This window comes from Cygnus olor, chromosome 5, assembly GCF_009769625.2.
Source record: "Cygnus olor isolate bCygOlo1 chromosome 5, bCygOlo1.pri.v2, whole genome shotgun sequence".
Classification (NCBI taxonomy): Eukaryota; Metazoa; Chordata; class Aves; order Anseriformes; family Anatidae; genus Cygnus; species Cygnus olor.
The window spans coordinates 53618870-53638375 of NC_049173.1; the positions used below are offsets into that span (position 1 = coordinate 53618870).

Below are 19506 nucleotides of genomic sequence, written 5' to 3' on the forward strand. Positions count from 1 at the left end.
AGATCTTTAAACTGTCTCTCTCTGGATGTAAGGCTTACACAGTTGATCAGCGTGTTCTTAAGGTCTTTTATAAAATCTTGGGGAACAGTAACAGAACGGGGGCGGAATACAGACTGTAAAACTTCTGTAGCAAGGCTAAAATGTGTGGCACACTAAAGAGTGTTTCATGACATTTAAGAGTGCAGGTTCAAGGCTTTTCATCATCTATTTAAAGATGAATTTTGCCTCTTCATGTATGAGCCCATGTGCAGGCTAGTAAAACTCTGTTAGTGATGTCACGGTGATTTTTGGAAAGAGAGGCAATGATCTGTCTGCCCTCTGTACCTTGCCTGCTCCTCTCCTTGTACTTGATGTACCTTTTGGGGGGTTGTGAGGGAGTAGTGGGTTTCAAGGGATAACAATATGAAATGTTTCTGTAAGCCCATGCACAGCATGCTTTCCATCTGGCAGGTATCCCAGAATCGGAAACTAATCGAGGGTGGAAGGACCCGCTGGAGATCATCTAGTTCAACCCCAGCTCCTGAAGCAGGGTCAGCTAGAGCAGGTTGCGCAGGACTGTCATTGGGTTTTGAGTATCCCCAAGGATGAAGACTCCACAGGCTCTCTGTCCTACCTGTTTCATCTCTCATCTTCCTACTGGGTACCACCGAGAAGAGCATGGCTCCATTGTCTTTACATCCTCCCATCAGGTATTTATACATATTAATATAAGATCCCCCCACACCTTGTCTTCAGCATAACCAGGCCCAGCTCCCTGAGTCTCAACTTGGGTGACAGAATCACAGAATCGTCTAGGTTGGAAGAGACCTCCAAGATCACCCAGTCCAACCTCTTACCTAATACTAACAAGTCCTCCACTAAACCATATCACTAAGCTCAACATCTAAATGTCTCTTAAAGACCTCCAGGGATGGTGACTCAACCACTTCCCTGGGCAGCCTATTCCAATGCCTAACAACCCTTTCAGTAAAGAAGTTCTTCCTAATATCCAACCTAAACCTCCCCTGGCACAACTTTAGCCCATTCCCCCTTGTCCTGTCACCAGGCACGTGGGAGAATAGACCAACCCCCACCTCTCTACAGCCTCCTTTAAGGTACCTGTAGAGAGCGATGAGGTCGCCCCTGAGCCTCCTCTTCTCCAGGCTGAACAATCCCAGCTCCCTCAGCCGCTCCTCGTAAGACTTGTTCTCCAGACCCCTCACCAGCTTCGTCGCCCTTCTCTGGACTCTCTCGAGCACCTCCATGTCCTTCTTGTAGCGAGGGGCCCAAAACTGAATACAGTACTTGAGGTGCGGCCTCACCAGAGCCGAGTACAGGGGGAAAATCACCTCCCTAGACCTGCTGGCCACGCTGCTTCTTATACAAGCCAGGATGCTGTTGGCCTTCTTGGCCACCTGAGCACACTGCTGGCTCATATTCAGCTGCCTATCAACCAGTACTCCCAGGTCCTTCTCGGCCAGGCAGCTTTCCAACCACTCATCTCCCAGCCTGTAGCGCTGCTTGGGGTTGTTGCACCCCAGATGCAGGACCTGGCACTTGGCCTTGCTGAACTTCATACAGCTGACCTCAGCCCATCGGTCCAGCCTATCCAGATCCTCCTGCAGAGCCTTCCTTCCCTCGAGCAGATCGACACACGCACCTAACTTGGTGTCGTCTGCAAATTTACTGAGGGTGCACTCAATCCCCTCATCCAGATCATCGATAAAGATATTAAAGAGGCCTGGCCCCAGTACTGAGCCCTGGGGGACTCCACTAGTGACCGGCCTCCAACTGGATTGGCTCCATTCAAGCGTACGCCAGTCCAAGCCACGAGCAGCCAGTTTCTTGTGGAGAATGTTGTGGGAAACGGTGTCAAAAGCCTTACTGAAGTCAAGGTAGATCACATCCACAGCCTTTCCCTCATCCACTAAGCGTGTCACTTTGTCATAGAAGGAGATCGGGTTTGTCAAGCAGGACCTGCCCTTCATAAACCCATGCTGACTGGGCCTGATCGCCTGGTTGCCCTGTAAATGCCGCGTGATGACACTCAAGATAATCTGCTCCATGAGCTTCCCTGGCACTGATGTCAAACTAACAGGCCTATAGTTCCCCGGGTCTACCCTCCGGCCCTTCTTGTAGATGGGCGTCACATTTGCTAGCCGCCAGTCGACTGGGACCTCTCCTGATAGCCAGGACTGCCGATAAATTATGGAAAGCGGCTTGGCCAGCTCCTCTGCCAGTTCTCTCAGTACCCTCAGGTGGATCCCATCCGGCCCCATCGACTTGCGTACATCCAAGTGCTGTAGCAGGTCGCCAACCATTTCCTCGTGGATAGTGAGGGCCACATCCTGCTCCCCATCCCCTTCCACCAGCTCAGGGTACTGGGTATCCAGAGAACAACTGGTCTTGCCGCTAAAGACTGAGGCAAAGAAGGCATTAAGCACCTCAGCCTTTCCCTCGTCCCTTGTAACTAAGTTTCCCCCCCCATCCAGTAAAGGATGGAGATTCTCCTTAGTCCTCCTTTTTGTGTTGATGTATTTGTAAAAACATTTTTTGTTATCTTTAACGGCAGTAGCCAGATAGAGCTCCAGATGAGCTTTGGCTTTTCTAATTTTGTCCCTGCACAGCCTCGCAACAGCGTTATAGGCCTCGTGAGTGGCCCGCCCTCTTTTTTCTCCTAAGCTCGAACCACAACTCTCTGTTCAGTCAGGCCGGTCTTCTTCCGCGCCGGCTTGTCTTTGGGCACGTGGGGACAGACTGTTCCTGAGCCATTAAGATTTCCTTCTTGAAGAGTGCCCAGCCTTCCTGGACTCCTCTGCCCTTCAGAACCACCTCCCAAGGGACTCTGCCAACCAGTGTCCTGAACAGCTCAAAGTCAGCCCTCCAGAAGTCCAAGACAGCAGTTTTACTGGTCCCCTTCCTGGCTTCGCCAAGAATAGAGAATTCTAGCATTTCGTGGTCACTCTGCCTAAGACAGCTCCCGACCACCACATCTCCCACCAGTCCATCACTGTTTGTGAACAGAAGGTCTAGCGGGGCACCTCCCTTGGTAGGCTGTCTAACCAGCTGCCTCAGGAAGCTATCTTCCACGCTCTCCAGAAACCTCCTAGACTGCTTTCTCTGTGCTGTGTTGTGCTTCCAGGATACGTCTTGATATGGATCAAGATATGCCAGGATATATGACCTTTATTATCATAGTGACCCTTTGCAGCACTCTTTTCTGTCCACATCTTTCTTGTGTTGGGGCACCCAGAACTGGATATAGCACTCCAGATGCACCTCACCATAAACTGTAAGTTTATTGTTTATTGTGAGAACTTCTTAAAATTATTTAAGTGCAAAACATACTGTTTTCAGCTGTGTTTTACTTTCAGATTTGAATTTGTTTGGAAATAAAACTAGAATGAGAAATTCAGGCAGAATACATTTAAGGAAACTGCTCCTACTGTGAGGATAGAAGCATGAAAAGCTGTACAAGAGGGGAAATGTGTTATAAACACCGTTTGTGTGTAAAGTTTATCCAGTAGAAAAAAAAACGAATTTAAGAAGACATGCAGAATATTTTTCAAATTTTAATGATAAATTGTTGTTATAATATGCAGAGTTTTACAACTGAGAAGAAAGCTCCAAAAGAAGAATGGTATCTTTAAATAATTAAATAAAATTTTGATGCATTTCAGGTTAAAAACAATTTGAAAACACTTGAAATTAAGTAAGGAGGAAGCTCATTTTTATGTGGAAGAGTCTGTTTGTGAGGTAGTACCGTACAAGTAAGACAAAGTGAAAGATGTTGTTCATGAGTGACAAGGGACAGACAGGGCCAGAACAGTTTGCAGTTAGCAGAATAAGCCCATATCTTTGTATCAGAGACTTCTAGCACTGATCCTTGTGCAATGGTTTGTGCTGACTCCATTCTACAGGTGAATTCACTGTGGCTGTTGCAGAAGACTAAATAATTTGTGGGTTTATTTCCTGTCATTCTCATTAGCTCTGTTCTTTGAGCCAATATAGATCTGCTAGCTTATTGTGAGCTGTTTCTGATGTGACAGCACAAGGACAGTTTTTATTCTGTTCCGTGGGTATTGATATAGCCATTGAAAACTCTGTAATAGGAGCGTATTAGTCCCACTAATAAGTGATCCCAATTTAGTCACTGTGCTGTTACAATTATGATAATCAAATTGACAATTTAAACTTGTGATTAACATTGTGGATCACTATTAATGATAACCTTTTCCACTAATGACTAAAATTATTTTCTTCCATTTGGAAAAGTTCTATCAATCAACTACAGATACAGAACCTGTCATAGTTGTCAGTAGTGGTTTTCAAGAACAAGTCAAAAGAAACTGCATGTCCTGTCAACTCCCAGCATTTAGTTTAACTATAACACTTCTCCAGCTCTTGCATTTCCTCCAGAATAGCACATTGTGTAGCACATTGTGTAGCAACTCAAGTGATTGTATGCTTTAGCAAGCATTTATAATCCACCCAGGGAATTATATACAGCTGGATCACATTCAATTGCCCTAGCCAAAATGTCTATTTGTAAGCGTGGGAAATTCACCCCAAAAATGGCTTGGCAAATATATTTGTTTCAGAATTTTTAACCGAGTTTGTCCTAGTGAACCTATGGGCAGTATGGTTCTACAGTGAAAAACTCAGTGTTAGTATCAATAAATACAAGATGAGAATGTAGACTGAAATTACCTAAGGTGAGATTGGATCAAAACCAAAGTTAGTGCAGGTTATTGGATAAATGAAAGATCAGGAGCACAGTCATGCTTCATGATGGCAGCTCTGCAGCAGTGTCATATACACAGTCATCGCCTCCAACCACAGTACGTCTGGCTTATGGGTGATGGCTGTTGACTTCTCTTCCCAGGCACTGACTCCTGCTTCATTTTTTGTTTCTGGGTTTGTTTGTTTGTTGTTGTTTTTCCAGTGACTAAGCATCTAATTTGAATGAACTGTGGGAGAAAAGAGGATTGAAGGTAAAGTAGTGCTTTTTATTATTCAGGTTGTCACTAATTGCTGTTTTCAGTTCAGAACACTTAAATGAAATATTCACACAATCAGGCCAGTTGTAATTCAATCAGAAACCCATCCAACTACCCTGAGGAATCCCATCAGGGCTCCTTATGCAGCAAGAAAGAATTTTAATTAGAAATTTGAAATAAGCTTTTCCCCCAGTTTTGCCAAGAACAAAATGGGCTGGTGCTTAGTGCCTCCATATGAGGAATTAAAGCCTTTGCAAAAATCAGCATTTAAAGAAACAACTAGATTTTCAGATTGTGATAAATGAGTCTATATTTGCACTTTCTAGTAAGTCTCAGTGAAGAAACTGAACATATTGCAAACACATTGCTAAGTGCAAACTACTGCTTAGGCTGTAAGTATCTGTATTTTAAAAAGTTCTTTCCTATACTAAAAAATGATGAATTGTTAAGTCGTACACAAAGGTATCTTTGAAAATATACCTAATAAAAAAAAGTTAGCAATTTGAATGGAAAATGACTATTTAGGCATTTTAAATGAATCCCATGGTAGCAGCCCTATGTCAGAAGAATTCCTGTAAGAAGCTTGCTCCAGCCCCAGGGCAACAGGAGAAGCACCGAGGCCCAATTCCCAACATTCAGAAACTATGATCCCTAAACCAGTCACTAAATTTTGCTGGGGTATGAGTCAACACTAATAAAACTGGGGAAGGATGGCAGGGGGAAGTCTGTATTTAATTGCTGTAAAGTCAGTCTTGTTTTCTGCTCTTTCTTTAGGAACTGTGAAAGATGGAAACTTCCTAAATGAAAACAGTTCTGATACTTGTGCAGCATTTGGCATCTATTGTAAATGTGAGTACAGTACAGGTGTTGACCCCGTTTGCTTTGCAACAGCAACTAGTAACACACTCCTAAGCCAGGGCAACACAGTTGCTAGAAGGTAGATGCGTAGCAAGATGTGGTGGTTTGTTTTTGTTTTATTTTTCGGGGGGCGCAGGACTGTTGTCTTAACAGTTTAAACAGGGCTTGTGAGGGAAATGAATGATCGTCTTCACCTTAGACTGCTCTCACTTTTGGCTCCTGACATTTATGTCATGACCCAACTTCCTTCTGTTAATCTCTTCATTAAAAACTCCTAGCAAAGAATATAGAGCAGAACACATAAGTCTTTCCCTCAGCTTAAAATATAATAGCTTAAAGTTGATACTTGCAGACCACTACCCAGATCACTTCATCATGTTTTTTTCCTAGCTTTGCTTCCTTGGAGACCTAGTGCTTTGTAGCCTATTTCACTTGCATTTAATTAGAGTGACAAACACAACAGGATGCCATTTTGGAGAGTTCCCCAGGGCATTTGCTCAAGGCCACTCAGTTTGTCAGTGAGGTACAGCACTTGCACCCCACTGTTTTAATTGCCAGAACAGACAATTGCTCGAGACCTTCCAGAATGGCAGGGGGCAGAGAAAATACAGAAATGTGAAAAAGGAGTGGGAAATACAGAGTGTTATCTATCCAAACTCCTTCCCGTACCTAGCCGTAGGCCATCCTGCCCCATCAGAGCGCATGTGGATACGCTGTCCACTTTATCGGGGGGATCTGATCCCCTTTACCCCCCCCCCCCTTTTTTTTTTTTTTTTACCTCCCCTTACCTCAGCTGGTAAACCTGTCTAAAGAAATCTGTACAAAACAGACAGGATCCTTAACTCATGTGAACTGGGAGTGCCTCTATTGACTAGACTTGCACCATCCACTAATTATGTCCTAAACAGAAATACCTTGATGTTCTAGCCATGCCCATAATATAAGTGTCTTCCTTCATGCTCTTAATTTAAGCATATGAAATCAAGCTTCTACTTTGAACATTTTACTTCTGATATTCAGTATCTTTAGACCTCAGCTAGGGATAAGATGAGCCTGATTATATGCAGGGTGAGTCTGAAAACAGAGCTAAAGCCAAAGAGGCATTTCTATTATTTGCTTCAGCATAAGAGCTTGATGTTAATTTTTTCTGTTGTGTTTTTTTTTCCCCTCCTCATGTATTGTAAGCCTTGCTGGCATACATGCACTCACTTAATGAAAGTCAGCAGCAAGGTTTTGTGTAAAACCATGAGTTACAGTATTTAAGGCATTCATCTTGTTTCCATGTTCAGAAACAAGACTTCCTAGTATAGCTAGGTAATTGTTGTAAGTTCTATATGTTACATAAAACATTTTTTTTTTCTGACAAGAAGTATTCTAGTTTTACAAGGATTGTACGGTTTGGTTTTGCACAGAAACAATATTAACTAGAAAGTTAATTTCTTGACAGGGGAAAGTAATCTATTTGTATGGCAGCCACATCTATTAATAGAATAAATTTTCCTTCAGGGCCATTTCACTGATTTTACAACCAGTTTCACATTTCATTCAAGTTCTTTGGAGCATGATATCTCGGAGTAGAGAAAATGAGTCCCTAGCACCTTAGTTACTGCCTATTTCACAGAAGTTACTGCAAAATGTTTAACAAGTTGTAGCTAAAAATGTTCTCCCTATTTCAAAAGGCTTAAGAACTCATTTAAACTGTAGTTAAATTTTAACAGTCTTTATAGCACTCTGAACTAGAGTAGGTGTCCCAGTTCAGTATGCAGAGGAGAATATCAGTCCGTAATCACTATTATACTCTAAAGGTTGGTTTTAATTAACAAGAGCAAAGTGATTTTAATGAAAAGGGGAAAGTTTATTTAAACAAAAGCTATTAATCTAAAAAGGGTTTAGATATGATATTTCCAAGGGAGTTCTTAAAAATTCTTCAGGAAATAATGAGTGAAGAACAAAAGGTTGAGGGTTTAAAGAAATCTTCTACAGAAATTTAGCACTCAGATGAAGAAAATAAATTGTGGTCTCGGAAGGAGAAGTTCCTTACCTGTTCTGCCTTGGATAGGGCCTCTCTTGCTGTTTAGTGTATCAAAAATGTCAGTTTCTTGCAGGGGCTCTCTAGATTATGTCGATTTAATTATCACAGTCTATCACAATGGTCAGTCCCTGTTAATTATGCCGCTGAGTTTTAGGAATAAATAATGCTTACAAAGAATCCCTGACTAAGAGAAATTAAGTACTTAGCCAAAACAACAAAAATTGATATTCGGTTAACTAAAACTAGACTGTCTTTTTTTCATATACATGTTTTTTTAAATCTGCAGTACAAAATAGTAATACATTGTTTTTGTGTGTAACTACCATAGGTATTGGATAACTATTCTTTCCATCCTTAGATATCAATGGCTTTCCATTGCTACAGAACGGGTAGATGCAATGCCTCGCCTGTGTATGAAGCTATAGCCTATAACTGCAAAACAGACAAACGTTATTGCCACTTTTGGATCACTGCTTATCTTCTGATAATATGGTCAGGTAAGTGTTTTCTTTATACATAGAGAAAGAACACTTTAAAGTCTCTACACTAATCCTGGACTGGACATTAGTTGCAGTAGCAAAAACACTTTCTAGGCTGAATATGAAATGTTCTCTCTTGTCTGCTTAAGAAACCTTAACCTACTCCCCGGTCGTCAGTTCATACTTCCCTCAATAAATGTGAAGTAATTATAGTGATATGCCTAGAGATTATTATGCAGTTTTCTTTGACAGCTGGGAGCAGCTGCAGTATGAGCAGAGAAAGAAAGTAAGTGAAGAATCAAGGCTGTCTAGCTAGACCAATGCACATCATGTGTTCCCTGGAGAAACTAATTTCTCCTGCTATTTCCCATTGCATGCCTTACCCAGCATGTCTCAAGCCACATCTAATTATCATTTCTACCTTTCATTTAGACCAAAGAGGCACTATTATATTGGACAAAGCATGCATCCTATTTCTGCATTGATAACATTACTTCTCCCCTTCTATCTGAGCTTTTACCAAATCTGTTTCTTCAGCTGTATCTCACCTGACTCACAGCTTGGTATGTGAATGCATGTTTCTAGCTCACTAAAGTGGCTTCCAGTGCTTCTGATGCTTTCTTATGACACTTGCAGAATACATTTATTATTTATGTTTCTATTATTTTCTTGCTACCTTCTCTTTTCTATGCTCTTTCTCCTGTCACCTGTTTGGAGACAAAGTAGGCATCAAAACTTGGTCTCTTATCCGTTTCTCTCAGCACCATGCTATTGAAGTGCGACTTGTATAGATGTAGACAAATATAGATGTATAGATTTACAAAATGTGGAACACAGATCTTGAACTCACTCTGAAGCATAACGCAAAATTTCTTTTTCCTACTATACTCTACCTGTTAAACCTATTTGCCTTTGCTAAACAGTATACCTGAGCTTTTGAAGATATTTGCTTGAGAACTAGCTAATGTAGAGGACAGTATGAAAGACTAAGGACAGCTTTGGTATTTGGAGAGCTGAAAAAGACACAACAAAACACCATAGTTGTGTAGTGCTTCTTTACAGAACTTGTGTTATTTGCTATGAGTGGAATATATAGGTTAGAGAGGACAGACAGCTCTTTGCCTGTCCACTGCTTTGAATCATTCTTTCACACTACCTGGTTCACCTTTCATCATTCTGAATTTGGAGTGGACAAATCTGAGACACCTCGCATAAAAGACAGGCATGCAAAGCTCTGCCATTGTTTTTGAAAATGAATGACTATTATTCTTTTCCTTTTGAATTCTGGAAGTGCCTTCAATATCATGTTTTAGTTGTAACTGGGAGAAAAGCCAATGAGGAAGACCAGGAAGAGACTGGAATTAAAATCATTTTATGATTCCAAGGAGCCACTAGCCTTATAAGGATTCTGCTCTGACTTACTAGGGGAGGCAGATCCATAATGTATATAAAAAAAAAGAGGCAGATCTATCCACACTGAAATCTCTCTTATTTTCTCCCTATTTCAATGTCTTCTAAAAAATTAAAAGGAAGTAGGCCTGTGGATGATGCAACTTTCAGGACCAAGCCTCCTTTTCCTAAAGCCAGTCTAGCATTTCCCAAAGGGTTAAAGAAACCTTGCCTTTTTGAGAAATTAGGAGTTTCACCAATTAATCTCTTAAACATTTAGCTGTAAAAGAAGAGATCTCTGGATTCCCCTAGGTACTCCAAAGGACTGGAAGCAAGGACAAAGGATTCAGGATGTAAAAGTAAGTATATGAAGCTGCATCTTCCATATCTAGTATGTGATTTCAGAGTCAGCTCTTTTCTCTTTAGACTTTTGTCAAGTCTTCATTGATTTTGATACCAAATAATTCTTTTAACAATGGCAATTGATGCCATATATACCAGGAGACATCTTTATCTTAGACAAAACCATTCTTAATTAAGGCTCCTACATCCAAAGTTACCTTGTGCAATTTCAGTTTCTTAAGCTGAATGTCTCGTCTATACTATGCCCTGTAGCATTCACTGAATTCATGAAGAGAGGCAGACACCTCTAGGGCTGAGCCACTTGCTTCAGGAGAGGTTATCAATTAATCTGTACAGTCTCAGAACACTCTGCATATATGGTAAGTGGCATAGCTATGGACTGTACTCCCAAATGCTAGATGCTTACCTATATTAAGTTGGTATCAATGACAAACAGTTTTAGGTACAGAAGTACTCCATCCCCACACAAAATCTCAAGAAAAGGTAGGTATCATTACTGAATTCTAGCAAAATTTTAATACAGTCTGATTAGCACACTGTTACTGAATTGTTAGAATGTTTTGTTCTAAGGAAAGTAAAGATCATGCAGGCCAGTTTCTTAGGTATGACAGCTTTAGCTTAGATACTCACTTTTTTGTTGCTTATTAAATCGTAACAGCTTCCTGTACTCTTTGGTAGCCACACAAGCAACATCTAAGGTTTGTTTTTGCTGCTCACTGTATTGACAAGTTACATGGATTGTGTTTCTGTTCTTTCAGTACTATTCTGATGTGGTCTTTCCTTAAAATACTCTCTGAGATAGTAACTCTGTCTTGCCAGGCATGGAGGAGTGCAAAATATTCACTGACGTGTGAAATTTTAGACAATTCTGTAGATGTGTACTTTTCACTTACCTTCATAGATCAAGGAGTGTTTTGAAGTGATCTAGCTGATGACAAGTAGCAGTTTCAACACCAGTCAGAAGGAAGCTGTTTCAGCAGTGATGGCTACTTGATCTCCAGCTGTTGCTGTTGTTCAAATGACAATTGTTTTCAATTGGATGGTGCCTGCTGACCTCTAACCCCTTGAAAGGAAGAGAAGTGAAGGCATAGAAGGTGGGGTAAGTAGACTCGTTTGTTAGATGGATGCATACCCCCACCCATGCCTGAAAAGGTTAAAATAACATAAGATAGAAAAGTTATTTAAGAGAAGAAAGTGGAGGCCCATGCTTGTTTTGGCAGTCCCTAGCTAAAACCAAACTGGCTAACTGAAGCATGGGACAGATACAAATAATACATCAGCCTTCTAAACTTTGGAAAATAACCTGTTCTTTCCCCAGTCCAAAGGGCTGCCCCTTCAGTTGCCATATTTTAAAACAAGATAGAGTGAATCAAGAAAAGGTAAGGAGTCCTCTATTTGGTGGGTGCCATAGGACTACAGAGTATTTACAGGCTCCCACTTTTTCCTACACACATATAACACGATGGACTCTCTGTGGCTATTGAGGTGCAAGTTATAGAAAACTTTTTGGGGGTGGTGGCGTGGAGTCAGAGATTGTGTTAAGCAAAAGTTGGGTGGGATTTATTCACTTTCACCATTCAGACTATTCAGTCTCTATTGACATCTATACATAAAAACAGAAGTTACGGTATTAATTTTGTTCTTGAATTATGATTAGGTTATACAGGCACATCTCCTTCATGATTCAAACACCCAAGGAAAGACCTAGTCTTGGCCATCTGCTCTCAAGAGTCTTAAACATTTTAATAACAAGTGACAGGAAATGTAGCCAGCAGAAAAAGTTTATGGAATAGAAAACAGTACAGTGTCTAAAGTGAACATATTATATTAGGGTACGTTTCCCTAAACCCAGGCATAAGTAGGACATGAAAAGTTACAAAAGTTCTTTACCTGCTATCGTGCTTTCCTCTTCTGTCCTGTAAAACTATAAGTGGGCCTGTTCAGTTGTAGTTCCACAAGAATGAACCGTCTTTATTTTCTCTTCTTGTAGCTGCTAGGTATATACAAAGTATATACGAAAAGTCATTTCCAGTTGTTATAATAGCCAACAGCATTGTCTTATGAACTGATAACTCATTTATTTAAACATTACTTCCAACTGGAGTAGCTTAGAACTTAAATCCTTTTTTTGTGTGTGTTTACGGTTACTGACTTAGTGATGCTGGTTAACCAATGAAGTAAATGGCATTCATGAGTACACACAACCAATCAATTTTCTGTATCAGTCAATAAGTACAGTGACATGCAGGAAAAGGTGGGAAAGGCAGTGCTGAAACAGAAGTCTCTTCAAGGAGGACAAAAAAAATAAATCTGTGGAGTTCTTACTTTACAATTCATCCTCATACTCAGATTTTCAGTCCTTTCATATTTAACTGTCAGGATTTTTCTAAGGACTCCTGTTATAAACCACTTTCCTCTGCAGTATCACAGTTTCAAGCCCATGGCTTTTAATCACATGCCTACCATTTTTCAAGAAAACTTCCAGTCCTTAATGGAGCCTACTTGAAGGTATTTACTATATTTTGATCTGACATACGCATCTTACAAGAGGAGGATGGACCTGTTGGAAAATGATATAGCTGTTAAGTGATCTTTAGTCTTGAAGAGACATGGTTTTAGCTGTGAGTACAACATTCTATGATTTTATCAGTCAAATCGGAAAAGTACAAAGAATGAAGAAGAACTAAATGTGACTTCAGATCTTTGTATGCATAAATCTAAAAAGTAAGCTGAATGCAACCTATAGAGAAGGCTAACTCTTGTTCTACTTATTTTAGAGTATAGAAACCAATTCAAAAAGTAAATACACTTTTGCTTATGTTTCTACAGTAAGACCAAGGTAGAGCTCACTGTAGAAGCTTTTTTACTGCACAGAGAGACACATCTTGGATATGAATTTTTCCCAACACAATATACTCAGAGCCTATTCCATTTCCCCTCTTTGGGCTCTGTCTCAATTTATTAGCTGTGTTCCTTGTGACTGGAATGAGCAAGTCTAGAGCCAAATGGCTGTCCTAAAACCCTAATTACGTTCAAATTTGGGCCAAAGTCCTTATTGGTCTATGTATTAAAAACAAACAAAAACAAACAAAACCTCAAGATTTAGGGAAACTCATTCCTTTTTTCAGCTGATACTTGTTAAGACTAGTACTTTGTATTTTTTTCCCTCAAAAGCTTGATTGTTAGATACAAGTAAATTTGCTAGACATTCGACAAAGTTACTTCCATCTTCCACAGTATTAGGAAGATGCGTCTGCTGCCATAGTTTGCTGTACTAGAAACAGAGTCAATTACAGAAGGAAATTAGAAGTTGACACAAAGGTCAGAGAGTAGGTGAACAAGGGAAGAGAAGTTCTGAAATTACACAGCTCTTGCAATTAAGGTCTGATAGTCCTTCTTTTACGGGTCATGGGAGCTGTGGCAGTTTTGATAAATGTTTTAACTTTTATAACAGATCTATCAAGGATAGCAATGGCAGAGGGAAAAGTTCTCTTTACAAAAATCACTTACAAGAAAGGAGTCAGAAAGTTCCTTCAGCTTCCTTAACCTCATTGAATCTGGTTAATTCAACTGCCACTCTCAGCCTCAAAGTTCTTATTCTAGGAACACTTCTAACATTTGCCAAACCACTGGCAAATCTATATAGCGTCACATTTGACAGAAGAGTTAAAGTTTCAAATTACAGCATGAATAACTCCTGATTTAGGATGCAAAACTCATGAAATAATACATCACACTAGATTTAATGAAAATCAAACCCCACAGAAATTCTAAGCGAACCTCATATACCAGATCCTCACCTTTCTGTGGTGTGCTGTGTAAAACACCCCCCATGCTCTGGATTTTGGTTCTGTTTAGAAATTGATAATAATAAAAAAAAAAGTTAATAGCATCCTTATACTACTAAGTTGGTCATAATACTCTTGTGCATAGTCTTAATTTGGGTTTATATTGCTACTGAAAGGAACTGGTCACTTCACCGTAGAAGGAACTATACTTTTCCATTATTACAAAGCTCCTGACTGAAACAGAACTGAATGACTGTTCTTTCTGAAAGACAGAAAGAAGTGGGTGGGGAGCAAAGATTACAGTTAAATGCTGACCTAAAAATAAAAATATATCCCACAACCAAAAAAAACCTTCCTTTCCCTTTTAGCTAAACAGAATAATCTGTGCACTTTTACAACAGCTGTACTTACTTTTGTGGATTCAGTGTGTGGAAGCTTGCCTCTTTAAAGCATTAGACAAAACTATAATGCAGCAGAATCTAGGGCTGCATTAGGTGTGAATCATTTTCATAATAAAAAGGTTAAAAAAAAAAAAAAGGAAAGTCTGTCAAGCCCTGATAAAACATGGAACATATTTCAAGACTAAGGAAAAGATCTTGACTAAAGTGACAGAGAAGGCATGCAGCGTGCTGCAGTAGTATATTTGCAATCTACATGGGAACTCTTTTTATTGTTAAGCATCACAAGGCAGAGTCAGAGAGAAAAACATATTATTAAATGAATTAAGTTCACTGAACTTATAAACTCATACACCGGGACAACCTAAATACGGTAATATTTTTCCAAGAGTCCTTGAGACTGATCATTTAAATTCTGAAATTTGTTTCAAGTCTTTCTCATCCTAGGTGTAAGATTGAGAGTTTTTTTTCGTATGTTCGCTTATAAATGGCACTCTACTCTGAAGTAGAAGACCCGAGCTGATTAAGCCTGAGTGCCCTAATTTCTTGAAGCAAAGGGTGAGTACTGCTTTTTTCCCCTCATGCCTTCCATAGTGCTCTGGGTGAACACTAGAAGAAACAGTAAGGCAGAGTGCTCAGCTTTCAAGAGCAGTTGCCATCTTAAACACCAATGCACAGAACAGCTAAAAAGCACTTCACAGCTCATTCCAAAGTTCAGTTGTCAAGTCTGTGGAGACTCTTCCTGCTTATTCTAGCTTCTTTTTGTTTTTCCTTCTTTGACAGAACACGCAATATCTAAAAGCTTTCTTTCTCTCTCCTCATCAGTCTAGCATGTCTCTCCCTAGAGCCCTTTCTCCTCAGGAAGATGGCAGCAACTTGCAAAAGCCTTCAGACACACCAGGGAGGGTGGGGAGATAAAACGTACCCTGTGCATGATAAAGCCAGGGGCAGGAAGAGGGCGCTCACTGTCAGTGGAGCCTGCACAGTGTCCCAATAAGTTCAAACAGGAGAAACAAGAAACAAGCCTTGATATTTTTCAGATTTGCAGCTTTTAATACCTCCAGAAGCCTCAGCAAACACCTCTGAGCAGGAAGCAGATCAGAGTTGGTATTTGCTGTAAAAGTTAAATTGAGCTCCAGGGAACAGATGAGAATTAGTCCAAAAAAGCATTCTTGACCTAAAGTGTTAGCTAAACCACAAAAGTCAAGGTGGGATATTCGTCACAGGACTGCTGTACCCCCAAACACACATGCACACCTGCAGAGATATCTGAATCTTGGCTGTGGCATCTCAATCACCAAACTTGTCAATAAAAAAAATGAAACAGCATTAATTCTATACCATTATTTCTATTCTAAGATTACTGTGAGTCAATAAACAGCAAGTATTTTCTGCAGTTCCTGGCATCTACTTTGACACTGTTCAACCAGTGATTAAATACACTGATCCTCATTTCTCCAAGCGTTAATTCTGCAAACTAGTCTGCAGCCAGGAGAAGTGAGCATTTAAATAAAAAGCAGCTGGCCTGTTATGATGGACACATATTCAGAACCATGCACTGTGTGTATATAGTTCTGAGCACTGGACACCTCTACCCCTCTTTCCTCCTTACTCATGTTTAACTAACTGAGGTATGACCATCTTCTTTCTAACATGAAAGCCCTGATCCTCTGCACTTGGAACTGCTTAAATAGTGTTGATTCCTTTGCTGGCCCAGGACCAGAGCCACTTCTCATCCCAGCTGACTACAGACTAGCATGTTTTGTCAGCTCTGTAATTTCAATTAAGATTTATAGATATTAATGACAATAGGGATAGGATGGGGAAAAAAAAGTATTCAGACTACTATGGGAGCCGCTTAACCAAGCTCTAAATATACCCAGGCTCACATAAAAGCATTTAATTTACTGAGTAAATGAATTCTCACATAGCTGGTCCTAAATTCTAATTCAACAAAAGTTGCTCTTGGGTCCAGAGTGGCAGTACTGGAAACACATTATTCTCTCTACATTCTGCTGTAGTGGGAAGCCTGCTGAGGTCTCTCCAAAGTACTTTGCCATACCAGGAATCAAGCATCTTTGTTCAGGGGTACTGGCTGTCCTCCAATCTCAGGTGGGAGTGGGTATATATTTTGCTTAAAAATTTTGAAATTTTAATAATAAAAAATATGCACTTCATCATGATTACTGTACAGTAGCAATAAAACTTTCTGTAATACAAAAGAAGACTTCTGTTTCTATGTTAAATGAAACAAGCCAGAAAAGAAAAAGCCATATAAAGCAACAACATTTTGTTCTCTGGTTAAAAGCAACATCATTTTGCATTCAAGTATTTGTAATGTAGGAAAGCAGCAGAACAGACAAGTGCATATGAGACAACTAATATTTGATTAATACTGTAACTCCAAATGAAGGAAACAGTAAAAAGGATCAAATTATTCTCAATGGATCAAGAGCCAGGAAAAATAAAGCACAACCACAGTTTTTTATGAATACTGACAGAAACCCATGACTTGTATGTTTTGAAGTATTCATAGCTATGACAAATCTGTGACATGAGGCCTACACCCACTAACTGTTATGGAACTCATTCCACACTATAAACAAAACAGCAAATAAAAGCACACATCCAACTGAACAGAAAGAACGTAAGGAGATCAGTATAGGTACTTGGGACTGACTTCTAGCATGTCACAACAAGCACATAAGCAGACCAAGACACTGTGGTCACTGAACAAGTTTTACATTAAAAAAAGAAGATATATAGATTAAAGTATAAGGAATGTGAGCACTATAGCAACCATGGTCTGCAGTAGAAGAAGAATAAAACAGGAAGGGTGTTAACAGATCCAAATGCACCTTGGCCCCTGTTAGTCTGCCTCAAGCACAACCATGAGGCAACAGCCACAGCTTTTGTACCTTCCCTGCCTGCTGCGTTTATCAACCATGTTAAGACCTGGCCACCAAGATTACATACACACCACTTTCTATACCTCTTTCTGTGAGGACCCATAATGTTAACTAAGCAAAAATTCTGCCTTCATTCAAGACAAAGTTTATCCAATTAAACAGGAGATTCTTAAATTTCGGATGGTAGCTTAGCACAAAGGACCTTTTTACAAAATTTCTTACAAAAGCTTGGTCTCTAATGAGAAGTTGAATGAGTCCAAATACGGGTTGAGTAAGCCAGACAGACACTTGCTGTTCCTATATTTCTTTATCAGCTTCAATTTGCTCACAACCTCTCTGCTCCCCTTCCCATTTTGGTCAGCATTTTCAGTCCTTACAATCTCTCTGAACTTTTTTTTTTTCTCCCCATTTAGAAATGATGCAGAGCAACTGGAGTCAGGAAAGGCTGCTCCTAATCAATGCTTCTCCTGTTGTTTTCCAGAGGTTTTCTATGTGCTTCCTGATGGTTTTCTAGTTAAACTACTGTCAGCAAAGTAGATAACCCACAAAGGAATGAGATACGCAAATATGTCTCTTTCAGCGCATGTAGCTTCTTTTCTTTGTAGTGGTCAAAGGCTATAGATGGTAACATACAAAACCTACTGGCAGGAGGACAGAAAGTAGAATATTCAGAAGCAAACGTACATTTAAACTACCAATTGTTAAGCATACAAAAATACTTTTTCCAATAATGTTGTTAGAACAGCTGCACCTAGTTACACCAGGTTGGGGAGTGAGATTTTTACTAAGCCAAGCTTAACAAAACTGCATTCTCTCAGTTGGGGCTGTTAAAAGAACAGCTAAATGGATTTTGGCACATAGAGTTCTATGAACAGGGGCTCTTTGCAATCGCATTTAGTGGACATAGAGGTTATGAATGCTACTGGTATGGTACTGACTACCAGAGACCTTTCAATAGAAACTGTATCAGGTACTTGAATGATTCTTTGTAGTCGAGGGACTGCAGGAAAACTCCCATTACTGAAAGAAACAACAACACGCAACTATTAAAGAGAATGAGCATAATATGCAATTATTGATAACAAAAATCATGACAAGGATTATCAAAATCTAGAAACATTTCCAAACAAAAACAATACGAAAATATAATTCACTGTGATGTTTTCTGACATCCAAAAAGCTGTAAGTTAAATGAGGAAAACCATTTAGCCTGTTCCCCTAGCAAGTCTTGGTCAGCTGCTAGCTCTCTAGAGGTTATATGCATCTGTAAACAGATACAATATTGAAGACTCAAAGAAAGGAAATAACCTGTTCACATACTGCATTCCTTGCCAGAAAATTAGTTTTTGAGACAACTGGCAGATAACAGCTTTATGCGGGAGTGAACAAGACTGTACAAAAAGACTTCAGAAAAAATAAAGGAGCAGCATAAATACTTCAGCACTAAAATCTGAAATGGTGTAACCCAGAGAAAAGGCTAGTCTTCAAACATGATGCAACACAGGCAGGAGTGGAAATAGTATTAGTGCAATCAGTGGCTGCCAGTGTCTACTACCTGCATTACACAGGATTTGGAGATAAAATTATTAATCAAGAGTGAAAATCTGCACAAATTGAGAAAAGACCGTGTAGCAGTGCTGTTTATGTTAAACATTTAACCAGAAATTTCTGGCTGAATAAAAAATAAAGAGCAAATTGTTAGAAAATAAGATGAAAACAAACGAACAAAGAAAACCCAACCACACTCTTGTGTAGACGTTCCAAAGTACATGAAATGGATGCTATTGCGCAGAGAGTGCCAATACTGATCAAGCAAAAACATTATTGGCAAGCTATTATCTGCTATACCTGCTCAAGCTTTTGGTTTATCTAGCTCAGTACTCTGTAGCTGACAAAAAGAAGGAAGGTAAAATAAAAATCTTAGTGACCAGATACAAGGTTATCTGTCCTCAATGCAGAGCTCAGCCTACTTCCTAAAATAAAAAAACAGTTTTCGACTCACTGCATGGTCTCACTGGTTTGTAACTACCAATGAGAGCAGTAGAAACTTAAGTATTAATCAGAGTCTTCTGCCTTCCCCCTACTTCTCTACTCCAAAGTACAGTATTTTAATTACAACACTAGTGTTAAAATGCCCAGCTCAATGGGCTATAAAGGTTTCTTTCCTGAACTGGTATTTTTTATTTAGGCTCCTACAAGAAATAGTAATAGAAGTCATAGTAATAGTCGCAGATCATAGTATCATCCAACAAACACAAGGCTCAAAAAAGACATTTATCTCTATCATCACAGTTGTCTAAGCTCCACTTCT

General features: G+C 39.8%; 1 long non-coding RNA gene across 1 annotated transcript in view; it reads right to left on the reverse strand.

Moving 5' to 3' along the window:
• Positions 1-3547: 3547 nt before the first annotated feature.
• Positions 3548-19506, reverse strand: part of LOC121070404 — a 68040-nt gene continuing 52081 nt past the window's right edge. The window contains exons 11-13 of the long non-coding RNA XR_005820053.1: positions 11991-12093; positions 10994-11163; positions 3548-4949 (exon numbers count right to left, since the gene is read on the reverse strand). This is a non-coding gene — a long non-coding RNA (uncharacterized LOC121070404). The remainder of the gene's footprint in view (positions 4950-10993; positions 11164-11990; positions 12094-19506) is intronic.